Source organism: Salvelinus sp. IW2-2015, unplaced genomic scaffold (assembly GCF_002910315.2).
Source record: "Salvelinus sp. IW2-2015 unplaced genomic scaffold, ASM291031v2 Un_scaffold2613, whole genome shotgun sequence".
In the NCBI taxonomy this organism is placed as follows: Eukaryota; Metazoa; Chordata; class Actinopteri; order Salmoniformes; family Salmonidae; genus Salvelinus; species Salvelinus sp. IW2-2015.
Window position 1 is genome coordinate 47587 of NW_019943921.1, and position 5291 is coordinate 52877.

Here is a 5291-nt window from a genome sequence, read left to right on the forward strand (position 1 = left end):
ATTATTTGTTTATCCAACCATTTGGTTATTGTAACAGTATGGATAAAGACAAAATGCAGCCTGTGCAATTTAGCCAGGTAGCCAAAATGATATTGCAAACACCAACACAGCTCGCAACAAGCTAGCAAGCTAGCAAGGAATTAAGCTAATGTTAGCTAGCTAGCACAATTCATGGAGAACAATTTCAGTTGAACTTGGTCAAGCAGAGGTTTGGCTTGAACCTGTCTGTCTCAGATAGACATTATCACATGATGACAATCAAATCTCCTTAACTCCTCCATCAGACACAACTAAATTATTCAGCTATTCTCTTTGATCTACAGAGATGTTCCACATTCTCCTGGCTCATTAGATATATGATACGCCTCTCTCTCGCTCTCTTTCTCTCTCGCTGTCTCACGCTGTCTCTCTCTCCTACAATCTCTCTTTCAATCTCTCGATCTCGCTCTCTCTCTGGCTGTCCCCGTTTCTCTCGTCATGTCGAAATTGACTCGTAATGTGATTGGCAACGCAAATATGGACATAAATTGTACATTTTATGAATGGTTAAATTGTTCTGCCTGTTCCCAGATATTATCCCATGGAAACTTAGGAAGATTTTCTTTCCATATACTGTACATGTACATATTTTTTGCTTTTATTTGTAATCCTAATAAAGTGTCCGGTCTATAATTATAATAGGCCTGTCAGTCAGAGATATGAGACCGATTTCAAAGCTTGACATTTTCATGGGTCGATTCAACAAACGCAAAAAGGGACCAAGAGGTGAAAAAGGGCTGTGAGAGTTGGCAAAATGGACATATTCTCATTACCCTTAAAGACAACACTGTGCAAAGGGCCTGGCCATTTCACGGACAATAGACGAGCTTGAGTTGAAAATGACCATGCTAGAAAATGTTGTTTTCAAAGTATTGTCTTCAGTTCAGAGGGGCGGTGATGGTGCATTAGGACATCTACAGTACATGGGACCATTCTGTTAGGGAAGCCATTTATTTACAGAGCTCCAAACTTACACACACAGAGACACACACACAGATACACACACAGACACACACACAGACATACACACAAACAMAACGTTGCTTCAGTATAAGGGTGTTTGCACTAATGATACAAGATAAATGCATTGTTTTACTTAACATAAGATGTGTCCCCAACAACCCCAGCAATGGTACATGAATAATCCCCTCTTCTTTACAGTGTCCAGACCACCCTCTTCACTATACAGTACACCCACCTCTTCTTTACAGTGTCCAGACCACCCTTCACGAATATACAGTACAACGCCACACCTTCTTTACGATGTCAGACCACCCTCTTCACTATACAGTACACCATCCTCTTCTTTACAGTGCCCAGACTACTCTGTCACTATACAGTACAACCATCCTCTTCTTTACAGTGTCCAGACCACCCGGTTCACTATACAGTACACCCTCCTCTTCTTTACAGTGCCCAGACCACCCTCTTCACTATACAGTACACCCTCCTTCTTTACAGTGTCCGGACCACCCGGTTCCACTATACAGTACACCCTCCTCTTCTTTACAGTGCCCAGACCACCCTCTTCACTATACAGTACACCCTCCTCTTCATTACAGTGCCTCAGACCACCCTCTTCACTATACAGTACACCTCCTCTTCTTTACAGTGTCCAGACCACCCTCGTTCACTATACAGTACACCCTCCTCTTCTTTACAGTGTACAGACCACCCTCTTACTATACAATACACCCTCCTCTCTTTACTGTGACCAGACCACCCTCGTTCCACCTATACAGTACACCCTCCTCTTCTTTACAGTGTCCAGACCACCCGGTTCACGATACAGTACACCCTCCTCTTCTTTACAGTGTCCAGACCACCCTCTTCACTATACAGTACACCCTCCTCTTCTTTACAGTGTCCAGACCACCCTGTCACTATACAGTACACCTCCTCTTCTTTACAGTGACCAGACCACCCTCGTTCACTATACAGTACACCCTCTCTTCTTTACAGTGCCCAGACCACCTCTTCACTATACAGTACCCCTCCTCTTCTTTACAGTGCCGACCCACGCCTCTTCACTATACAGTACACCCTCCTCTTCACTAAGTGCCAGACCACCTCTTCACTATACAGTACACCTTCCTCTTCTTTACAGTGTCAGACTACACCTTCACTATACAGTACACCCACCTTCTTCTTACAGTGTCCAGACCACCCGGTTTCACTATATAGTACACCCTCCTCTTCTTTCTGTGCCCAGACCACCCTCTTCACTATACAGTACACCCTCCTCTTCTTTACAGTGTCCAGACCATCCTCACTATACAGTACAACCCTCATCTTCTTTACAGTGCCAGACCACCCTCTTCACTATACAGTACACCCTCCTCTTCTTTACAGTGTCCAGACCACCCTGTTCACTATACAGTAACACCTCCTCTTCTTACAGTGTCCAGACCACCCGGTTCACTATATAGTACACCCTCCTCTTCTTTACTGTGCCCAGCCACCCCCTCTTCCACTTATTACAGTACACCACCTCCTCTTTTACAATGCCCAGACCACCTGTTCACTATACAGTACACCCTCCTCTTCTTTACAGTGTCCAGACCACCGTTCACTATACAGTACACCCTCCTCTTCTTTACAGTGCCCAGACGACCCTCTTACTATACAGTACACCCTCCTCTTGCTTTACAGTGACCAGACCACCCTGTTCACTATACAGTACACCTCCTCGTTCTTTACAGTGTCCAGACCCCCTCTTCACTATACAGTTAACACCCTCCTCTTCTTTACCAGTGACCAGACCACCCTCTCACTATACAGTAACCACCTCCTCTTCTTACAGTGTCAGACCACCCTGTTCACTATGCAGTACACCCACCTCTTCTTTACCAAGCCCAGACCACCCTGTTCACTATACAGTACACCCTCCTCTCTTCTACAGTGTCCAGACCATCCTGTTCACTATACAGTACACCCTCCTCTCTTTTACAGTGCCCAGACCACCCGGTTCACTATACAGTACACCCACCTCTTCTTACAGTGTCTCAGACCACCCGTTCACTATACAGTACACCCTCCTCTTCTTTACAGTGCCCAGACCACCCCTCTTTCACTATACAGTACACCCTCCTTTCTTTACAGTGCCCAGACCACCCTGTTCACTATACAGTACACCCTCCTCTTCTTTACAGTGCCCAGACCACCCTCTTCACTATTACAGTACACCCTCCTCTTCTTACAGTGTCCAGACCACCCTGTTCCTATACAGTAACCCTCCCTCTTTTTTACAATGCCCAGACCACCCTGTTCCCTATACAGTACACCCTCCTCTTCTTTACAATGCCCAACCACCCTACTTCACTATAACAGTACACCCTCCTCTTCTTTACAGTGTCCAGACCACCCTGTTCACTATACAGTACACCCTCCTCTTCTTTACAGTGCCCAGACCACCCTGTTCACTATACAGTACACTCCTCTCTTCTTATACAAGTGTCCAGACCACCCCCCGTTCACTATAACATTACAGCCCTCCTAATCTTTTACTAGTGTCCAGACCACGTCCGGTATCACTATACAGTACACCCTCCTCTTCTTTACAGTGCCAGACCACCCTCATTCACATACAGTACACCCTCCTCTTCTTTACAGTGTCCCATGACCCCTGTTCCACTAAATACAGTACACCCTCCTCTTCTTTACCAGTGCACAGACCACCCTCTTCCACTTATACAGTACACCCTCTGCTTCCTTTTACAGTTGTCCAGACTACCCTTTCACTTATACAGATACCACCCTCCCTCTTCTTTTACAGTGTCAGACCACACTGTCACTATTACAGTACACCCTCCTCTTCTTTTCAACGAGGGGTGTCCATGACTATCCCCTTCACTTATACAGTACACCCCTCTCTTCTTTACAGTGTCCAGACCACCCTCACATACCAGTACCTATTTCACTTCCAGGAATCCTGTTCATACAGTACACCTCCTCTTCTTACAGTGTTCCAGACCATTTCCGTAGTACAAGTACACCACTTCTTCTTACATGTGCCCGATCTACCCTTTCACTTATACAGTTACACGCACCTGCTTCTTACAGTGTCCAGACCTTACCCTTTCCTATACAGTTACACCCTTCCTCTTCTTTACCAGGCCTCAGACCACCCTGCTTTCCACTATATCAGTACACCCTCCTCCTTCATTTTAAATGTCCCATTTGACACATCCTGTTCACTATACAGTACACCCCTCCCTCGCTTCTATACCAGTGTCCAGACCATCTCGGTGTTCACTATACAGTACACCCTCCTCTTCTTTACAGTGTCCGACCGACCCTGTTCACTATACAGGTTACACCCTCATCTTCTCTTACAGTGACCCGACCACCCTTTTCAGCATAAGCTACACCCTCCTCTTTCTTTACCAGGTACCAGACCACCCTCTCTACATACCAGTACACCCTCTCTGCTTTCAGTGTACCTGCCAGACCACCCTGTCTCACTATGACTAGTACACCCATCCTTCTTTTACCATGGCCCAGAGCCACCCTGTTCACTATACAGTACACACCTCCTCTTCTTTACCAGTGACTTCAGACCACCCTGTTCACTATACAGTACACCCTCCTCTTCTTTACAGTGTCCAGACCATCCTGTTCACTATACAGTACACCCTCCTCTTCAATACACCTTACTGGACCTGATCAAAAGTAGRASACTATATAAGGATTAGGGTGTCATTGGGACTCAAATTTAGAGATCTACTAGAGCAACCAATTATTCCCAGTCTGAATACCTTTCTCAGCAGTCAGGCCTGTTTAGTGACTGGGCTGCTACAGTTGAAATCGGAAGTTGACATATACCTTAYCCAAATACATTTAAACTCAGTTTTTCACAATTCCAGACGTTTAATCACYGTAAAAATGTCKTGTTTTAGGTCAATTAYGATCARCACTTCATTTTAAGAATGTGAAYTGTCAGAATAATAGTAGAGAGAATGATTTATTTCAGCTTTTCTTTCTTTCATCACATTCCCAGTGGGTCAGAAGTTAACATACACTCAATTAGTATTTMGTAGCATTYKCTTTAAATTGTTGAACTTGGGTCAAACGTTTCTGGTAGCCTTCCACAAGCTTCCCACAATAAGTTGGGTGAATTTTTGCCCATTCCTCCTGACAGAACTGGTGTAACTGAGTCAGGTTTGTAGGCCTCCTTGCTCGCACACGCTTTTTCAGTTCTGCCCACACATTTTATATAGGATTGAGGTCAGGGCTTTTTGTAGGCCACTCCA